A 23,077-nucleotide genomic window follows, 5' to 3' on the forward strand; every position below is an offset into this window, starting at 1 on the left:
AAGCAGAACCCAAATAAAACTTCAAAGACCTAGACTTTAAATTACAGTAGGTGTCTGGAAAAGGACTAAAAGAAGGAGAGGTTGTCCACCAAAATTTGCCATCTGCTAAGCCCCCAGATGGGCTGTTTGAGAATGGGAAGCTCTACAAGACTTCTTCCTGTGACCAGGACTGTCGGGCAATGTTTGCTAGCCTCATACATTATGCATGAGTATCCTTGGATTCTCGGAAACTCAGCAGGACTACCATCTCCTGAGTAATAAATATGTACAAGGTTCATTCCCGGCATCATCCTAAGTCCAACAGTGGCACAGCATGGTAGAACCCCTGGGGATACCTTCGGGTATATAAACATCACATCTTGCTGAGATAGTCAGAGCAGATCACGACATCCATGCCGACACACCGACGCGAGACGCTGAGGTTCCTGCATGCAGACACTCCAGCTTGCAGTGGTCTGAACATTCCTTGCGGGGTGTCCAACTCGAGACCAAGACGGGGTCCCACAGTCTCTCACTTTAGGTAATGGGGTTGACTTTATCCTAGATGGATTCTTGGCTTAACACCTACATACATGCTAGGTACACTTAGGTACATTTAGTTAGGATAGCATCGTAGGAGTACGCATTTTATTGTCATGTATTTTTTATACTTGCCTGTATTCATGGTTATACCAAGATGGTAGAAACGTACCATCCTTTTACCTTTTTAGTGCTTCTAATCATTTATATCTGTTTCTGTCTAGTTGTTGTTTCAGCACACCTCTTTTACACTAGAATGACTAATGTTCAATAAATACTTATTGAAAAATGCTCATATCGTTTATTCTGTGTATATCTCTGAGACAAAGTGAGTACGAGTGACTGAGCGAAAAGTATTGCACTGTTTTCACGGTTCTGAGGGATCAAGAGTGTCATGTTCGATAGTTGCCATGAACTATTCTCTCCTTGGTAAAAGGAGTTTCTAGTGGCACTGTGAGCTAGCTGGTACACAGGCCAACATGCCCGGTGAGAGTGTCTGGAATCAGTCTGGACACCAATCCCGCAGTGTATGTTGTCTAAACGCGCAGATCCTATATACGTTTTATAGGAACTACACGACAAGGGCAACCAAGACTAACAGCTCTGGAGCCTTGAGCACCATTACCTGCCTGCTTTCCAAGATCAGTGTGCCCTGTTAAGAAGTGGAGAATGTTGGAAGAAGCATTTGCTATGCACATTCACACTTAACACATTTCTTTTTGTGCCATTTTATTTCAGAAATACGCTGCACGTGTTATTGTTATTCAGTTCTTGTTTTGGGGATTTAGTCTGAACATTTTGTACAAGGTCAACCAACATGGTGTACTGTTTTCCTGTGATCGGTCAGCAATATCTCCTAACATTTTAGACACAACATGGTAGCACCGCTGCTGTTTTCCAACACAGCAGTTCTTATCATATATACACGGACTTATAATTTGCCATTGAAGGGCTGTTTTTGTATACAGTTTGCTAGTAATGTTGATTATTTTACTTGGATAAGTTTTCTAATCACAGCACAACTGCTTCATAATAGAGCACAATAGTTTCAATATTGTTAACCATCTTTGTGTCTTCCTGTTTTTTAATATGGACATGCATGAGTGCATGAGTGGGAAACGAAAGGTGAAGATCTGTTTCCACCGTTCCCAAGGGGACTAGGGGGTCATGTTATAGCTTGCTAAATCACCTGTTACTCTGGGAAGGGTTCCATGATGGAATATCGTTAACATAAATATCGTCAGAAATAAATATCGTCACTAAAATATTGCTTACATTAATATCGTCATCCTATACTTAAACAAGGATTCACACAAATATCGATTTTTGTTTATCGACAACCCTAATATCGTTCACACTAATATCGACAACATAAATATCGACTACTACATGATCGACTTTATTTTAAATAACATGACCTTAGACATATATATCGACTACACTAACATCGACGACCTATCTGCTTATAGAAATATACAAAAAATATCGCCTTTTTATTACCAACTCGATATGCACTATTCTTTTATTTTACACACTTTTTTTAACTATTTTACTTTACAAAACTATTCACACATATAATTATTTAACGGTTTTCTAATTCAAAATAACGTTCTCGACCAATGATTTTGAAATTTCACTAATTGAACCAATCAAAAGCTACCATTAATTAACTCACTAATATAAAAACAATTATACACTTAACGTAATTTACCATTTTTGGGCCAAACTTGGAGAAAAACAGTTACCTTGCTGAGAGAAGAAAATACAAACCTACGACTACAACTACAAAACGTCATACTACACTTGAAGTAAGTAAAATCCCATTGCTTTTTTCATTCGAACTTAGCATAAAGTAGATAAACTCCCTAAATTAAAAAGTGTTCTTCTTTAGAGTGAAAAAAGAACATGTTGAACTTATCAACAACGACCAGAAACTTACATGTAAAAACATTTATTAACTACCTTATCCATGTCTACTTAGATAGCTGACAAAAATTATTTAAACTTGCTAAGTAAATGTACAATTTACTTCATATATTAACAACTACTATCATCCAAATACTATAAGTAACACAATGATTAGAAAAAAAAAATGAATGCTGCGCTAGGTTGCTGTCCAGTAGCACAGGCGCAAAGGAGGATAGTTCAGTTAATCCATGAATGTATAGGCAGCATACGTGGCAACTGCTTCCAACAAAAAATCGTTTGCAGGGCCACTAAAAGTCTCAGCCATCCAATTAATTAAAGAAAAGGAACATACGTGTTCTTCAACCATCGGAGCCTCTAGCACAATCAGAGGGCAACCGGAATGTTCCTCTAAATAGCTCATAGCCAAGAAGTCGTAGGCAGCCGTTGATATGTCCCAATTACCCAGGATACCATGCGTCGCACCACAAGCCATAATCCGGACACCAGAACAGGCCAACTCGTGAGACACTAAGGGCCTCATCAGTCGATCGAAATCCGGCACCGGAGACACCGTGTTGGTCAAGCACAAATCCAGAGGCCATTCAAAGGGACAATCCAGGCAGTGAAATACAGGTTGCACGCAGGTGAAGTAGGAATACCTGAAGGATAATCCATATGCCAGGCTTAAAGTCGCCAATGGCAGAGTACCATAAAAGTCAAGCATCCTATCACGAAGAAGATGCAGACGGGACAGGTGCTCGTGTGGCACAGAAACAGCAGCCATTCCGTAGTATGAAAAGTAAAAGCAGCACACCTGCCACCAGCGCCAGAAGCAGCGGAACACCTCCAAAGATGCTCGAGAAAATCGAATGAAAAAATGCCGGAATCACACCAAAAATAGTTTGGAAAGAGGTCACGAGGCCTGAGCCTACAAGTTTAAAAAAATGAGCCAGGCCGGTCGTGGACGAGGCATTGAAAATAGTTAGGATCAAAGCTCCGAAATGTAGGGGGAGGTCAGTATTCAAAACCGCCTGTACCTCAGTGCGCGTATTAGCAACGTGAAGGACAAATGTTTCACGAGAGGAAGTCAATGACACCTCTTTTTGGGACAATACAGCTCTTATTCTGCTCAACTTGTTGAACTCTGCTTTCAAGGTTGGAATCGAAGGCCAGATGGAAACATCCAGCCGCCCGTGCGGGGGTGAAAAGAGAACATTATTGCAGCAGACAACCCTCTGCGATACAGTTACTATATATGGGATTCCCACTAACATCCCGCAGCAAGCTTCATTATTCAAAATTAAATAACTACTGTTTGCAAGCAGCGTCAAAGAAGGCGTAATCACAGGCACTGGGACACCTCGTAGGACGCAGGCCAAAATCGGGGCTTGTACATTGCATGCACCGTGTAATTGAATGTGCCTACATACCAAGGAATGATCTGGTGTCGTGGTACATTCCTCACCCTTCAGATAAACCTCAGTTCCGTCCCTAGTACATCTATACGTAAAGGGGAGGGACCAAACCTCATGTATGAAAGCGGTGGCCAGCTGTTCATATCTACCCAGAGCATAATGTTTCATACAAGACGTAAACTTAAGAAGTGCGAACGGTAGAGTTATCAACCCGTGTATAAGCCACGTGACTGAATTGATTTCCGCCACAGAGAAAGGTAACGGTTCTAATTTTTCAATATGTAATAATGAATATGTAGCATCTTTCATGGACATAAATAGCTGCTTATCAGTAATGTTAAAAGGAATGAATAACGATGTAGTCCTCAAATAGTCCCAAGGGACCCTCCCTGCCTTTAACGTCTGCAATGTCCATGCAAACTGCATAACAGAACGCAACTGGTTTTGACCATTATATAACACAGACATATCATCATGCACAATATCAACAACTGACGAAACAATATTATCTAATGTATAAATTCTGGAAGAGAGAGTGCTAATGCTGTTATCTATAACGGCTAAAACCTTTTCCATGTTTGCTTGGTCAATAGCTCTCAATCTTGAAGCCGCCTCAATTTGCGAAAATTTCCACACTTCGTTGTAAATAGCATACGCCCACCTTTTGGTTCTGCCACCCACAGGACCTTTAACAAAATAATTCAAATCTATTTTGTCATGTAACTTCGATAAATGAACTTTGACAGATGCTAAGGTGGAATGTCGCAGCCAGGATTGACATAACTTTCCCACAGAATATGTAGTTACAGTATGTGACGACTCAAACCGAGGGTCTACGCGTTCCAGAGGACTAAATACCCTTTTGATCAAAAATAAATTGTAAACTCAGGGAAAGTTCTGGATAGTAAACCATAATAAATGACTATTCTAACTCCAATCCAACATAAGTCAGGGAAAGTGCTGGATAGTAAACCATAATAAATTACTATTCTAACTCCAAACATAACATAACTCAGGGAAAGTGCTGGATAGTAAACCATAATAAATTACTAATCTAACTCCAATCCAACATAAGTCAGGGAAAGTTCTGGATAGTAAACCATAATAAATTACTATTCTAACTCCAATCCAACATAAGTCAGGGAAAGTGCTGGATAGTAAACCATAATAAATTACTATTCTAACTCCAAACATAACATAAGTCAGGGAAAGTGCTGGATAGTAAACCATAATAAATTACTATTCTAACTCCAATCCAACATAAGTCAGGGAAAGTGCTGGATAGTAAACCATAATAAATTACTATTCTAACTCCAATCCAACATAAGTCAGGGAAAGTGCTGGATAGTAAACCATAATAAATTACTATTCTAACTCCAAACATAACATAACTCAGGGAAAGTGCTGGATAGTAAACCATAACAAATTACTATTCTAACTCCAATCCAACATAAGTCAGGGAAAGTGCTGGATAGTAAACCATAATAAATTACTATTCTAACTCCAAACATAACATAAGTCAGGGAAAGTGCTGGATAGTAAACCATAACATAAGTCAGGGAGAGTGCTGGATAGTAAACCATAATAAATGACTATTCTAACTCCAATCCAACATAAATCATGGAAACTGCTGGATAGTAAACCATAATAAATTACTATTCTAACTCCAAACATAACATAACTCAGGGAAAGTGCTGGATAGTAAACCATAACAAATTACTATTCTAACTCCAATCCAACATAAGTCAGGGAAAGTGCTGGATAGTAAACCATAATAAATTACTATTCTAACTCCAAACATAACATAACTCAGAGAAAGTGCTGGATAGTAAACCATAATAAATTACTATTCTAACTCCAATCCAACATAAGTCAGGGAAAGTGCTGGATAGTAAACCATAATAAATTACTATTCTAACTCCAATCCAACATAAGTCAGGGAAAGTGCTGGATAGTAAACCATAATAAATTACTATTCTAACTCCAAACATAACATAACTCAGGGAAAGTGCTGGATAGTAAACTATAATAAATTACTATTCTAACTCCAATCCAACATAAGTCAGGAAATGTGCAGGTTAGTAAACAAAATACATTTTTCTATCTAAATTATTTTTTAGACCCTATTCCCCTATAATACCAAAATAACGCTTCTTCAATATTAATTTAATATTTTTTATTAATATTAAAAAATAAATTTCGTGTAGAAATTTTAATTTCGATGTTAAATTTTGATTTCATGATAAATTTCTAATTTATTAATATTTTATACAATTTTTAAAGACTACATTTTTAAATTACTACCCACCCTAATCCCCTATAATACCAAAAACCCGCTCCTAAAATTTTTATTTGAAATTTTTAAATTTAATTACAAATTTAAATTCGTAAACAATTAGAAATTTAAAATTAAATTTAAAATTTCTTAATTATTTTCTAATTTTTTTATATTTTATAATAATTTACTATTCTAACTCCAATCCAACATAAGTCAGGAAATGTGCAGGTTAGTAAACAATATAAATTTTTCTATCTAAATTATTTTTTAGACCCTATTCCCCTATAATACCAAAATAACGCTTCTTCAATATTAATGTAATATTTTTTATTAATATTAAAAAATAAATTTTGTGTAAAGTTTTAAATTTCGAGGTTAAAATTTGATTTCATTATAAATTTCTAATTTATTAATATTTTATACAATTTTTAAACACTACATTTTTAAATTACTACCCACCCTAATCCCCTATAATACCAAAAACCCGCTCCTAAAATTTTTATTTGAAATTATAAAATTTAATTACAAATTAAATTTCGTGAAGAATTCGAAATTTCAAATTAAAATTTGGATTTCTTAAATATTTTCTAATTTGTTTATATTTTATAAATTTTTTTAAAACCAAATTTTAAATTACTACCCACCCTTATCCCCTATATAACCCGCTACTAAAATTTTAACAATTCTTTTGTAGAAAATATTTTTTTACACATATTATTACTAGTAGGAGTTTTGTAAGTTTTTTAAAAACATAATACATATTTTTTTATAAATTTTATAACAACTTATATTTTTCTGTCGATATTATATGAAACGAGATTTTGATCAACGATATTCTGTTCATCGATATTTTTGTCATTCTCACGAAACGATATTTTTTAAAAAGATATTTTCTATTACGATATTTTTCACAGTCGATATTCTTACCACGATATTAATGCTAGTCGATATTTTCCCGTCGATATTCTATCTTTATACCACACTCAGTCCCTACATCCTACCATCCTGTTATCCCAAGGCACGGTTCTGGTTCCAGACAGAATCCATGCGACAGAGTGCGGAGCCCTAATTTGATGACTCCCTGTGCGAGGTGTGAGGATTCTGCTTAGCACCGATCCTGCCGTCCTTCGTGTGCAGCATGCCAGGAGATGACCATAGTAGACTGAGCTGTGTGTTTAGCACTGTGCAGGGTGGGCTATACCCATATGAAGGTGTTAAGGTGACCCCGTATGCCAAGACTTGTGACTGTCCGGGTCGAGGTACAGCGACTAGAAGGGCCTGCGCCCTTGTCACCACATACCGCGACAGCCCCTTATGCTAGGAAGGGCTGCTGGTGCCGACATTACCAAAGGATTCAGGCCGCCCCCTAAAGGAGAATCTGAGGGTACGACTTGCGAGTTGGACCCAAGCTGCAAGGGAGCTACAATGACTGACTGCGGAGGATTGCCAAGACACTGTTGATGACGTTGCATTCTCAATGGCTCGGTTCGGGAGCTGAAGAAAGGATTCCCAATCCCATTGAACAAAGTCAACTTACAGAGAGATCCTCTGACATATGAGTGACCTCTGGCAGCACCAATCCAGAGAGAAAGCATGCGCTGTCCAGTGCTACGACAAGAGTTGCAAGCAGCCCGACCTCCCCAAACTAAGCAGGACTTGCTGGTATGTGCTTGAAGATATCTACTGTGTTGCAGAAGCAGGTAAGACATAACTGGGCCATTACGCCCAATTGGAACTTGCTGCAATTGGTGCTGCAGCACCACTTTGACTAATTTCCTAAAAAGGTCAGAAGGAGGGACTCTTTAGCACGACTTATAGTTTGCATTCCTTGATGTGGCCACCAGTGAATGGGGAATAACCCTGAGCACATTACACGAAGGAGGGTGGGGCAGGGATTTGCCTGACAAGTACTAGAGATCCTGACCTCAAGGGGATTAGTTGCTTCAGAATTTCGTATTACTTTGCATGTGTAGAATTAGAAATAAAATACTTATTTTTCTTATAAAAAGAAGTATTTGGCTGGACATTGATTTATTGTTTGTACTATTAGCACTTTGAGTTATGAGTCGTGTTCACTGACGTGTTCTTACATCCCCTCCTTCCCAGAGAGCCTTGACTGCTGGACCACAGCTAACATTGATAGTCAAGTGCAGAAGGGGTACTTGGCCCAGTTGAGCAGGATCCATAGTAGATCGGGCCCGAGACATCAGGAGTAAAAGGCCTCAACCACCACTGTTGGGCCCAGTAGCCCCTGTGTGCCACATGACCCTCTGAAAGGGGTTCTGACAGTATCACTGTAAGCCTTGGAGGTGAACGCAGGCCTATTATCCAAGTGAAATTGAATGTATTGAGCCGATCGCTACCAGACACTGTAAATCCTTTGCAACCACTGAATCACTCACATTTATCTGTGGACTACCCATAGGAATTGAGAAAATGAATCAATAGCTACCAATACAGATTTATATTGGTTAACAGAATTTATTGGGCCAATATGTTCCAAATAAATTACTGTGGATGGGATGTTGGAGACTGTAAGGGGAGTTGTCATGGGTCTCTTAACAGTAGATTGATGATCTGTTGACTAATGTCACATTTTCTGGCAGTCTATAGTCCGTGTATATAAAGAAAGACACCAGTAGTGTTGCTGTGTAACATTGCTATGATTGCATCAGCTCCACCATGGGCAGATTCCAATCCCTCATGAGCTTCCCTGATTAAATCTAATCTGGACAGCTTGTTAGGTATTATCCTGTCTCCCACTCTTGATAGAGTCACTAAAGAAGTGTGATCTGGATTAAGGGTGTAAAACCATTTAGGAGGCTAGCCTGCAGGAGGCTTTCTGGTTTATTTTGTGGTATGTATTGCTGTTAAATATCTGTGTCAATCTTCGTTTGAAATCTGGTTAAGGCTTGTACTCAAACAGTGTGAATTTCAGCATTGGCAGCGAAGTCAGCCGCACAGTTCCCTTTGGCATGAAATCCATCTGGTTGATGGCCCAAAGTGTGCCTCTCATGGATTATCTTGTAAGACAGCTATCCTTCTGCAGAATTGTTCATCCTTAATCGATTTTCCCTTTGAATCTTTGAATCTATTCAAACACCAGTGTTGTAAATCAACATTGTACCCTTCCAAGCAGAGGGATAAATCCAACACTATTAGTGGGGGAACTGATGGATAGCCTTTTGCAGTGCATGTAACAGGGCATGAATTTCTGCATGTTGCACAGTGCTGTTGCCTAAGGTTTTAGTGTGGGTGCAGATGGAATTCGCCATCTTTCACCGCACCTTATATTGCCACGCAGGTTAGGGGGTGCTTGTATTTCGTTCGTAGCACTGATTGAGAAGACATCCATATAGAATATGCTCTCATAATACTGAATGTGCTCTCGAAGTTGGTGTGACATATTTTCAATGGAAGCAAAACATGCTTTATATGGGGAATACAAGTGAGACTTGTATGCAATAGGAACAGTCTGTCCCTCATTGTAGGTCATGTAGGTATAATCGGAGTGGCTTGGTATGACTCGAGGAACTCGGCTGGTCTTACTGTCCCTCATTTGTAAATATTTAGTTTTTAACAGACCACACAAGATATTAGTTTGTTTGTTCATCCACTGTTTTGCTGAAAACCTGGAAGTAATCAAGTCATACAAGGTCTCTGGTCGCCCAGCGGTAATGGGGCAAGTAAGTTAGTGGAAAATTCAGAAATCCCAGCAGGGAATGTAACTTCTTCAGTGTGGTAGGAGCCTGCAAGATAGCACACTTCTGAAGGAACTCAGAAGCCAGGCCTTGCCTTCATTGAATAACTCGTACCCGCGGAAGGTCAATGTAAGGTAGCCAGTCTTTGATTTTTTAAAGTTAATCCTGTAACCGTTTGATGTTAATAGCTCTGAAACTTTGTCCACCCTAGTTAGGTGTACGTCCAGGTCATCAACATTGAGATAGATATCATAAATTTATGACAATACCTTGGGATCTGGTTGTAAAATCTCCATAATCCGCATTGAAAATAAGCAAGGACTTTTCTTTTAGCTTATAGGTAAGCGTCAAAACGAGAACTTTACCCTGTCGAAACAAAAGGCAGGTAGATACTCTTTTTCAGACACTATATTTTGACTGAAAAACCCATTAGAGAAAGTTGTTTTGTATTTTTACCGCACAAGGTCCATCATTAAATCTGTTCTATGTGTGTTTTTCACCAGATATGTTCTTCTATGTGCGTTTAACTTCCTGTAGTCCAAACCCATCCTATAGGATCCGACGGAGGAATGGGGCGTGTTCATTGGTGAAAGACAAGGTGCTATTTTGCCCCGATACTGCAAATGATCTAATATTGCTTTAATACCATACTTTGCATCTGACTTTAAAGGGTATTTAGATTGTGTTTGAGGTTCACTGCGCAAGGGAATGACATGTGGAATAGAATGTTTATCCCACCGCTCGGTTTCTTTTTAAGGCCAGAGCCTGTCTTACAGCCCATTCACCGATGGGAGAAAAAACTACCCTAATTACTTCCTCCACCAGGGCACCTTCATAATAAAAACTGAAGGCCAGTCTTCCACAGCTAGTATTATGTCATAATCCTCAGATAAATGTGACCAGAGGACAGCTTTACCAGTGTGTGGTATGTCCCCTTCAATGTAATTAGAAATCATAAACCCTATTGGAAGGATTTAAGTGTTTATCTGTAGTTTCAACATGTATAAACTCATCAGTTGGATTGGCCATCAGAAACCTCTGAAGTGTCTAATGTACTATTGTGACTTCTGCTCCGCAATCTAAGAGCACTCTCGCCCAAGTCCTGTTGTGAAGGAGAATTCATAGTAGTAGCGGCTGGCAACATTTTAAAGTGATGGGATGAACAAACAGGCTGTACAGACAACGACAAACACTTCCCCGCGGATCACCAAGTCGGCTCAAGGAAGTCATGCCTCTGTCTTTGCTCAGGTGAGCTGTAGTGACACCCCTGGCCTGCTGTAATTTGAAAGTGCACATTTGGACTTATGCAACCAAAGCACAAGACTTCCCTCTCTACTACTGCTTTCCCAATAGTCAGTGATTCTGCGAGTTGCACCGGCATGCATGGCCTGGGTGACGTCACCAGAGTCAGCTGCTGTAGCCAGTCCAGACTCTACTCTCATGCTGTTAATCAGCATGAGAGCAGCGCTAGGATTGAGGACAGAATAGCCTCATAGGCTGCCATTGTCTGTATTGAAAATAGAAGCTGTGCCTTTCAGAACCCATAGACCACCAGTATCCCATCATGTACAGCAAGTGGCAGTTACTTCAGCCCTTTTTTCCAGCTTCTGCTATCAGGACCCTGGAGCACTGAGCTTGTCCAATTTAGTTTTTTTCTTCAAAATCCACTTCTGAATTTGCCGAATGACTTCACTCAATGCCTTTGGACTTTCCCTACCTTTTTCTGTATTTTCCTGACAGGAATTTCTACAGTTTTCGCTCAAAAATACCATCTCTTTTTGATGTGTCCAGACTAGGGTAGAAAGAAGGCTAAGACTGATCATCACAGAGTATGTATACTATGCGTGCCGGCAAGTCATGTCCCTGATTCTTGTCTCATCTGTAAAACTTTCTCAAAGCACACTCTGCATGACAGAGAGAAGATTAGACTCCAAGGAGCAGAAGAATAGTGAAAACAGCAGGTTCAGTCTTCAGGTGGGTCTTCAGAGCGAGGAGGGGGTCAGTCCTCTACCAGGGCTCTGTCTTCACCCTCTGGAAGGCTCTCCAGCACAGAAGGGCTGAAAAACTGCCCCGGTCCCGGTCGACGTCGAGTAGAAGGACATCGAGAGGGGGTACAGTGCCGACCTGTTCACCGTCAACCCATGGCTCAGGGTCCAAAAAACGTCAACGCTCCACGTCGAGAGGAAGAATTTCTACGCCAATTACAAAGCCGATGATGAGAACACCCTGGTGGCATCAAACAGCCCACAGCAGATGATAACTGGTCCTTATCGGTTTCCATGCACCCCGTCGAGCGACATCGACCCACTGTCATAGTCACTCGACGTCGTGACACCACCGTTGATCATCCACGCATTCTCCCTGTCGGTCGACGCCAAGGCATTATCGTTGATCGGCGTCAAGACACCACCGTTCGACATCAAGACGAGACAGTCGCCATCGATGTGCAGATCGACATCAAGTGGGACATCTTCAGGAACTTTGCCAGCCTCTTCAAGGCTTCAGGAGGCACACAAAAAGAGAAGAATTTATTTATTGGATTCAGAGTACCTTTTCTCCATCTAAGGACGTTCTAGCTCCATCGCCAATGCTTTCTCTTTAGCAGCCTCCACCTCCACTACCAGATGTGGAACCAAGCACGCCAACACCGCCTCTGCCTCCTCCTCCTTCTCCTTCTCCACCACCCCCACACCCACCACCTCCGACACAACCTCCTCCACCGCCGGCACCATTACCAAGGTCTAGGTCTTGCACTCAACATCCATCGAACAGATGAAGATACTCCTCTACTCACTCGTAGAAAGAGCGTCCCCTCCGGATGAGTCATGCCGGCAGCGACTGATGAGGCCCCCAGCACAGTCCCCATATGCTGGACCTCACCATGAGAGTGGCAACCCCTGGCGTCTCCTCTAGCCCTTCTCGCGCGTTCCTACCTCCAAGTGGGCCTGCAGCAGAGGACAGACACCACGGCAGTGCTCCTACTGTTTCTCCAGGTGATGGAGGCCCTCTGTGAAGACTGATAGCAGGGCAGGAGGTGGCGGCACCTCTCCTTGTGGTGGCTCCATTCTCCCAGACATCACCTGCTGCACTACACTGCAGCGGTCTCCCAGGCAGCTCCCAGGGCATCAAATGCCTCTTTAGCAGCCCCCTCGCCTGCCCAACGGGTTCCAGTGCAGATGAGGAGGCAGTACGAGGGTCTTGCATCCCAGCAGGCTGGAGGATTGTTCAGGATCACCAGTTCAGCACAGCTGGTCAGCCATTTTGCTGGCCAAGCCCCAGCTTTGAGTAACCATAGACCTTTTCAGCTCCTTGTGGCAGGATCATGGAGCAGTGAGCTCGACCTTCATGCCTTTTTATCTTTTGAAAACCCTTTCAAACCTTTCTAAAATCATTTCAGTCTACAGTTATTGATCTTTACAATGTTTAGTTAAAGTATCCAGACAGGAATTGTTTATATTTTTCTAAAAAGTCCTTTGCTTTTTATGAAATGCTATACCTGTGGCGGGAAGAAGTCCCAAGCTAATCCTCATATTCTTCTCCAGTTTTCCTGAGGGTCATCACCCTGAAGACTGTCAACTACTTCAGAAAATGTCCATCTACTGTCGCCAAAATTCCCAGAAAGGTAGATATAAAAATAGGTATAACATGGAGAAAAGAGATGCCCAGGAGAAAAGACAGCATTCTCTTTCGATGTCAGGATGGGCATTGTGGCAATATGCTCGCCGTTGACAGCAGGTCCACCTCTGAGGCATTCAACCTCTCTCCATCCGGACATCATTTGATGCATCCTCTTGTGTCCAACCACTGCTTGACGTCACAGTGGAATCTTTCATTGTCAAAGATTGCAACAATGCTGAAGAATTTATCTGCATTAGCTGGCATCAAGTTCAGCTTGTCGTGTAGTTCCCATAAAACCTATACAGGATCTGCACGTTCAGACAGCATACACTGTAGGATTGGTGTCAGACTGATTCTGTACACCCCCACTGGGTATGTTGGCCGTTTGTACCAGCTAGCTCACAGTGCCACTAGAATCTCCTCTTACCAAGGAGAGAATAGTTCTTGGCAACCATCGAACATGACAACCCTGATCCCTTAGGACCGTGGAAACAATGTACTACTTTTAACTCAGTCATTGGTGCTTACTTAGTCTGTCTTAGAGAGATACACAGAATACACAGGCCGGCTGTTTTCAATAAGTATTTATTGAACAGTTGTTATTCTGGTGTAAAATAGATGAGCTGCAACAACCATTAGACAGTAGAAGATATGTAGGATTATGAGCACTATGAAAGTAAACGGATGGTAAAGCTCTACCATCTTGCAGTAATCATGAATACATACAAGTACATAAAATACATGTTAATAAAAAGATGCCTACTCCTACGATGTCTACCTAACTAGATGGATCTACGTATACCTGGCATGTGTGTAGGTGTTAAACCAAGAATCCCTCTAGGATAGAGTCAACCCCATTACCTAAATTGAGAGACTGTGGGACCCCGTCTTGGTCTCGAGTTGGACACCCCGCGAGGGATGTTACACCACTGCGAGCTGGAGTATCTGCCTGCAGGAAACTCAGCGTCTCGTGTCAGTGTGTCGGCCGGGAAGTCTTGATCTCCTCTGTCTATTTTAGCAAGATGTGATGTATATATACCCATAGGTCTCCCTAGGGGTCCTATCTCACTGTATTACTGTGTCGGCCTAAGGATGACGTTGGGCATGAACTTTATACATCGATATTATACAGGAGATGGTAGAATCCTCATGCATAATGTATTAGATTTTCGAACTAGGGAAAAACCCGCGTTCTGAATGCAGTGTCATATCTAGGTAAAAGGTCAGTCCCTGTAAACCGTTATAAGTGTAATGTAGGGAAGAATATAGGTGAAGGGTTATGAAGTTACCTGGGCCTATATCAGGGTACCTGTATGGAATATAACAAGCTATGTCGAGCAGAATGCATCTTTTGAATGAGTAAATTACAAATCTTAAAATGAGACGACTCCTTTAAACCTCTGATTAGCCTTACCTAAGGGCCTATTTGCCAGCTTGTATACTTGACCTTGATACATCATTTGGCTACTCCTACTCACAGAGAACATATGCCTCCCCTCGTAGGTGGAGCAGCAAAACCAAATATTTCAGTCCCTGCACCCCCATCCCCTTCCTTAGTTACATGTGAAAGTGAACTTTATTGGTCTGCATTTAGACCTCTTCTATTGATGCCTGATCTCCTTGAATAGGCAGACTGTAGGAGAGTAGGATCTGCACTTATGTTGCCCCCACTTTTTTTCTGATATTTACACTGGTTTCTGGCTATAGTCTGGCTGGGACCCTGCTAATCAGGGCCCCAGCCTCTCTGTCCTCTCTAAACAACTTGGAGGGCATATTAGATGCACTAGTGATTGGATACTGTGGTACCTTATCAGCCCCTAGTATATGGTACCTTAGGTACCAAGGGCATAGGTGCTTCACAGGCCTACCAGGGGTTGAAGCATGTATTATGCCACCCCTGGAAAGCAGACTAAATCTGACACCACAGGCCTGCTACTGCAGCCTGGGTGAGGTAGGGTTAGCACTCCTCACTGAGGTATAGGTTCCCTATATCTCACCTTACACACACATATATAAACCTATCAGTCACTCCTAAGCCAGGCCCTATCAATCCTGAGGGCAGGGTGCTTGGTTTCCATGTGAGGGGGTGCCTCTGCCTGAGCAGGGCCCCTCTGCAGCTCTCAGAGTCCATTCTCTGTAGCTGTTTGTGGATGCGGTTAAACCATATACTCTTAAGTGCATTATAACCTAGCGGTAAATGCTAACTTTGGGATGGCTGCATTAAAACATGTTGTGTTTGGTGTCAAACACTTTGGAATCATACCCCCACACCAGTAACTGGTGTGGGAGTATGATCCTACCCTTCTAGAGGGATAGATATGTAACCACTGTGGAAACACAGTCGAATCCTGAAGAGCCCTGGCATCACAAAATGGATGTCACCAGTCACAGACACTGGGCTGCCCTCCTGCTGCTGACCGAAACTCGCAGTGGAGGAGGCCCAACAATAGGCATCCTGTCACAGGGAGGTGTGGTCACCTCCCAGACAGGGTTTAGTGTATTGGGGCTGGGTGGGTGCACTCCTAGAGTGCTTTGAAGTCCTGCACTGGGGGAGCAGTAGGCTCCTCTGTGCATATGCCAGCTCAAACCGGTTCAGGGGCTACCAGCCCCCGCTCTGGCGTGAAACTGGACAAAGGGAAGTGGGTGTAGCCACCCACTCCCCTGACCCTCCCATAGGTGGGGTCATAGAGCTAGTCCCTCCCTTCCTTGTAGTATAAGTTAGGGAACCCTTGCATTGCAAACTAGATATCCCTGGACGACGCTCTGAAGAAGAATCCTGGACCTTCAATGTTCCACTACCTCTGGAAGACTGAAGAATCTCCCTTGGAGTCAAGGAGTGACTCCCCTGCTTGGCAGGCACCAAAACTTTGAATCAACAGTCGCAAACTTTTCCACTCCCGCCGGAGTCTGAAGTCCCTGCAGCCCCAGAAGTAGATTTCCTGACTTCTCCAAGGCCATCGTGAGCCCCCACCAACGCTGAGGCAAGTGGACCCCACGAGTGACGAGGTACTGCAATACCTGGGTACCGGTCACTATTTTCAAGTGCAACCCCTTCACAATGTTCTACGAACTTGTGGATTGGACCTCGTGTGGTCCAAGCCTCCAGCAGGATTTCCTCCGAAGATCAGAGGACTACCTCGTCCCGAGTGCCCGTGGGCTCCTGGTGAGTGAATCCTCCTGAGGCGTCTTCACGATCCCTTGCCGGTTGGCTTGTGGGTCCGCAGAAGATTTCTCTGCAGAACCAAAGGGCTCCCATGGTTGCTCCAGGCCTGCCCTGACTTACCCTCGCTGGGTGAGTCCCTCAGACCTTGCTGGTCTGCACCGCTGACTCTTTACACTTTCCACGAGACTTGCTGTTGCCAATGCTGGTTGGCTCCAATATGGTCGCTGACACCTCAGTACGCTGCAGACTTCGTGGGACACACCAAATCCAGCTCCTGGTCATCATCGACACCTCCTGGACCTCCCGTGATCACCTGAAATCACCCGACGACTGTGGGCATCCATCTTCCGTGCCCCGGGTCACTGCCAAGTGCCTTTGAACACTGTCCCCTCTGCTTTCAGGTCTTCCTTCTTCTGAATCCAGCTTTGGATTCCACCGGACACTTCTTCTGTCTTCACAAGCAGCAAGTCTTCTTTGGCTCCGATTGAAAACGACGCCGCGACCCGACACCAAAAGACACCTATGCACCCGGCTTCCCTGGGTGAGGTAACTCCAGCACTATGGTGCTCCTGTGTGTGTTGGCTCTAGAACTACTTACCCTGTAAGTGACTTGCTTGTAGAGTCTCCCGAAGCATCCTAAATCTTTAAAATTCCAACCGCGACTTGCTCCATTGAAGTCTATTGGGATCCGCGGCTGTGTTCTCACAATGCATGCGTCTCCCGTGGGTCCTTTACTTACCTGCCTTGGGTGGATTAGTGAGGCCCCAGCACTTCTGAAGGCCCTAGGCCTTGTTCCCTCTCAAGTCGATATTCCTAAGTCTCTTTTTTTTAGTATATGGTCTGGTACGCCCCTAGGGCCCCAGCCATATTTGTGCTTAACTTGTTGTGAAATGTTGATTCGTGCATATGTCCTTGACTTCTAATCTCATAAAGAGATTAGTAGAGTGTGTCTAGTAATAAATACATATATATTTTATATATATACCTGTGTGGTGTCCTTTCATTTAGTAATTCAAGAGATTATAAGGTAAAACAAGCTGCTTTACATTCCTCTAAAGACTTAGCCTGATGGCTGCTCTCCACAGCTACCACTAGGATAGCTTTCTTTAAAAGGTTGTCTTAAACCTATCTACCATAAGAGTCGAATTGTACTGGTGCAAGGTGGCCACTTTAACTAGTGACCAGCATATACCAGGCCAACTTCTCACACAGAGCAAGAGTTTCTTGCATCTTCCTCTGCCAAATCAGCTGCTACTAGGCTTTTAAGAAATGTTAGCCTCCAGATAAGAGACTCTTTTCGTTTGAGTGTACCCAGAACCAGGCTTGCTAATTATATCAGTGGCTAGGAAATACCATTCAACAGGACCATCGTCCACGTTCCCTAAAGATAAGGAGAGAACACTCCGGTATTCCATGACCAGGTATATGCGAGGAACCATTTCAGCTGCTAGCATTTCCACCTTGCTAGGCAAGTATGGTTGCTCCAAGTGGATAGGCAAGATTTTCAGGAACTCCTGAATAAGTGTACGCTGGTTTCCAACCTGGTTGTTAGTCCTGCATTGAACTTCTCTCATGTAGCGGCTCATGGCTACAGTCTTGGCTTACCTTGGGACACAGCTCTCAGCTTCAGTTACCTGGCTTTAAACATAAGGCAAAACAGCAAAGTGCCTCACATCAAAGGGGAGAGGATGTGGTCCGTCGGCTACGCTGCCGACTTTGGTGCTGGAAACCAGAGTTCGAGCCTCGAGTTCACGTCCACATCCTGTGATTCTGGGCAAATCACGTAATCTCCCCGTGCCTGAACGTGTAATGTAAATACGGTGCTCATGTAAAGCGCTCCAATACCTTCGTGTCGAGTTCGCGCTATATAAATATGCAACAAAAAAACCCAAAAAAAAATAGAGATGGAGGCACCGAAGATGGTTGGTCTTTAGAAAAGACAGAATGAACCAAATACCATTACAGATCTTTTGACAGGCCTTTCTACTCTCCGAGACATCAAACCCCTTAGCTGCCCCATCAACAACATCAGCAGCGTAGACAGTATTGGCGCTAAAAGAATAAATGGTCATTAACCCTCAGCGGCGTCATAGAAGCCTCCAGTGAAGCAGTGTCTCTGCTACCCCCCATTCTCCTTTAGTGACACAGATGGAGGGAAATATCACAAACCTCCTAGAAGAGTGACAGAAAATGGGAAGAGAATAATGGGTGCTGAATATTAAGAATGGCTATTCTCTCTGGCTGTGATCTCCTTCAGTTATTTCTCCAAAAAGATCCTCCTAATTCCATTGCGAACAACGTCAACTGAAAGTAAATATCTTATTGGAAAAACAAACAGTGGAGGACGCCCATCATCAAAATCTGCTGAAGGGTGTTCCTTTCCATCAAGATATTTGGACACAGAGAACTCTGAGAGATGCCTCTCTCATGGGATAGGCTGTTCACATAGATCACCTCAGAGTGCAGAAGACATAGTTCAAGAAGGTTTCGTGCCACATCAACCTTTTGGAATTGAGAGCATGCAATCTGGCTTTAAAGTGTCTTCTTTTGTTATGAATTGGACTTCATGTAGGTCTGCTTAGTACCTTTGAGATTGCCAGACGAAACTGCAACTCCCTTCAGTAGTCATGGTGTAACCCTGCCTAAAACAGCTTTGGTTAAAGGTGCCAGGTGTCTGCTTTAGAGGATCATAGTTAGGAGGGAAAAATATATTGATTAATGAAGTAGACTCTGCATTGGTAATAATTAGAAAGGTGATCAACTCCACCTGAAATCAGGAGGTAGAAAAGAGCCAAGCAAGAGCCAAGCAAGATTAAAGGTCCAGAGTCAGACGTTCCACAAACAGGTGGACCAAGATTGCATGGAGGAAAAATTGCAACAAAATGGGATCCAGGCACCGCATTGTAGCACCTGACTCTCTGCTCCTGGGTGTGGTGTGGGCTAGCAATCCTAATTCACTGGCTCACAACAACAACACTCAATAAATTATTGTTCAGTCAGTGCCTTTTCTTTTAAAAAGGAAAAGTACATTTATTACACACACACTACTAAATACTACAATTAAATTGCAAACATATACATTCAGATAGATGGAAGTACCTTTGGTGACACCCTCATATCACAATTCACCCAAGTGGTTCCTGAAACCTATAATCACAATAACTCCCACCTATGCCAGATGCAACATCACAACATAAGGAGGTGTCATTTGAAATATGGTAGGCCCACTGACTAGGCCTGGGCGGTAAATTTCGTTCCGTTCGCGGAATTTGCGATATTTTGACATTTTCGCGTTCCGCGGAGAGCGCGAAAATGTCAAAACTTTCGCAACCTGTCGCGAAACGGAAGTATTTTCCTTGTTCGCGCTTTAAAAATGCATTCTCGCGCATGCAGGTGCGACTTACCGGGTCCCTGCGTTCGCCACCGAGTTTTCCTATCCGTTCGCGCGCGCCACAAGATGTTGGATTGTTGGTAGCTGGTCGTGCTATCCCACGAGAGTTTGCGATCGCGAACACGTCATTGCGATCGCCAACAGGAAATAAGCATCGCGAGCAAGATGGCCACACCCATTAGCGACCGCATGGGCAAGTTGGAGATATATTTCCCCGCGAGCACGCAAAAACACATCGCGAACGGGCGGGAAAAGCAATCTCCGCATCTTCGCGAAAGTTTTGCATGCTTGCGGAGATTTTGTGCAATATCGCGATAATTTGCGAAAGTCAATTTCGCAAATTCCGCCCACCCTTACCACTGACCCCACTTTAATAAAATCAGCTGTGTGTCGTGTTTCGGTCTTGCATCACCATTTAAACCAGTAGAACCAATACTAATAGTCAATAGCATTCATAATAATGGCAAATATTCATTGTTTACTCTTCATATTGTCAATAAACCATTTCAGTTCAAAACAAAATGTGTGTCTGACTCTTTCTTCATAATCTACAGACCATAACATGCAGCCATGAGATCTTGTGACTTACAAACTTTAAAAACGTAAGGCTTTGGATTTGCCATTGCTTGAAATGGCAAAGTCGAGTTAGCAGTTCAAACCTGCTTTGCCAGCCAACTGTGGCAGGCTGAGAGCAATGCTTTTGCTCTGTCACACTCGTGGTGGCACAAATAGTGCTGCAGTCCACGATAGACACTTTAACTTACAGGCCCTAGGTACCTTGGTACCATATACTAGGGGGCTTTCAAGTAAGTCTATGCATGCCAATTAGGGATACATTTTTGAAGGGTCAGAGTCATTACACCAGTGCAAAATCGTGGCAAAAGGTGGGGGTGAACCTGCAGAAAGCCTGCTTCCTCGCACCTACTGACTACTCCTGGGTATAGTTGTTTGATTCCCAAGAAGGAGACTTCTTCTTAGTGATCTGTCTTTCTGTTCTTGACTTTTAAACCCCCCTCTCCAGGGCCTGAAGAACATCACCCACCATCTTTGCCTCTGATGACACCACATTATCATCAACATGCTGATTCATCTCCTAGTGGTAGACCATGGTGTTGGCACTGTGCCCAATACTTTCTGCATGGCCTTTTATAAGCTAAAGACAGGACCTGACTTTAGTGAACGAGTCTCTGTCTGATCATAGATTAGGAAGTTCATGTGATTCACAATAGAGAGACCACCATCTATGATTGAAAACATTATATTGGCAAGCTCCACCTGCCACCAGGATCTCATGGAGTCCGTGATGCCTGGACGAAAAAGAAGAAGCATAAGTTTGACATTTTGTTTGCCATATAATAACCTGGAGGCCTGCCACCTGCACTCTATGGCATCCGCTACCTGCAAGGAAACCTATTGGGTCCAACTACTGCGGTGGCGTCAAAATGACTACGACAACCAGAAGGCACCACTCTTTCCCCCTGAGGGCAGCCGCCTGAAAGAGGAGAAAAGTGGTGCCTTGGACACCCCAGACATCCCCCTGCAGAGGGGTGCAGTCATTCCCTGAACCCACATGCAAGGGGATCTCTGCCCCCCCCCTTTAAAGTGAAGGCAAGTGCTCCCTGCACTGTGGAAAAGAGGGTGGCTATTTCGAGTAACTGATCTGTCTTTCACTAATATGTGAGTTTGTGAGAGGCTTGGGGCAGGGTATTGATGGAATGGAGTGAACTGTCCCTGTTTACACCTTGCAAACCTGTTTAAAAGTGCTCTGTAGCACAAACGAGGACAGTGCACCTGTTACATAATAAGGGGCCCAAATATTGTCAGCTATGGATGAGGGGGATGTCACTTTGATAGACTGATCAGGGATGCTTCTATGCACCTTTCCTCCATCCATCTGGTTTCATCATTAACACACAGCTAGGCCACTATGATCTTAATAGGTTTGAAATTGTCATGTCAGTTGTGGTTTACAGACCGTCTTTACCTGGGCAAACCGACCACACAAGAGGCTACTGTACAGATTGAGTCTCCTTCAAAAGCTTGGGCCCAAATCTCGCGTCCCATAGTCCATAGCTGAACTTGGCTGCGTGGCTCCTGAACTCATACAGCATGGGCAAATAAATCGACCTCCACACTATATGAACAATTTGACAGGGGCTAAGCATTTATCAACCAGAACATCATAGCTTTTAAGAATCCTTATCTGGTGGATAGAGAACAGCTTTGATCCCTCCAAGTTCCTTTAACTTTACCACTTATTGAGATCAGGGTTGCACTTCTCAGTTAAAGTGCGTCTTGCAGCTATTACTATGCAGAGAAAATGTCCATCATAATCTTCTCTTCAGAGTCCCTGTGGTGAAAGAATTTTCTAGAGGGTAAACACATGGTTGTTTCACCTGTTAGAAGCTCGTCCCCATCTTGGGAACCTAATTCCTATGTAAAGTAGTTTGGTCCCCTTCCAACTCATAGCCTAAACCATCCTTACATCATCTGTTTGAGATGACTATGCTCCTAGTAACTGTAACTATAGTCGGGAAAATTTGGGAAATTTAGGCTTTATGCTGCCATGAACCTTCACTATGTTCTATGAGAACAAAGTGGATAGGAAAGCTCATCTGGGTTCTTTCCCAAAGTAGAATCGCATTTTAATATCAATAAGATTAATTTGCCAACATTTTCAAAATTCATCTTCTCCTGCGGAGAGGTCCTTTCGTACTCTGAATGTTAAGAGACTGAAAAACGTTTACCAAGACAAAACTACATACCTCAGACAATTAGAATATTCATTTGAAAATTATGGGCACATTAGAATGGGTTTAGCCACTACAAAACAGCACACTTCTAGCTGAATAGTATTTTGCATTTTACTCTGGTAGCAAATTGTAAGCAAATTGTAAAATCCTAAACGTCTTAAAATCCATTCTACTAAGAGCAGAGCAGCTCTTCTGAGAAACATTTTAATTTCAGATGTATGCATGGATACCACTTGGAGGTCTGTCCATATTTATATAAGACATTATTGAGTTGAAACAGATTCTAGGGCTGACGCTCAGCTGGGGCAGGATTCCTAAAGGATCCTTTTTG

The sequence above is a fragment of the Triturus cristatus genome, chromosome 7 (assembly GCF_964204655.1).
Source record: "Triturus cristatus chromosome 7, aTriCri1.1, whole genome shotgun sequence".
Classification (NCBI taxonomy): Eukaryota; Metazoa; Chordata; class Amphibia; order Caudata; family Salamandridae; genus Triturus; species Triturus cristatus.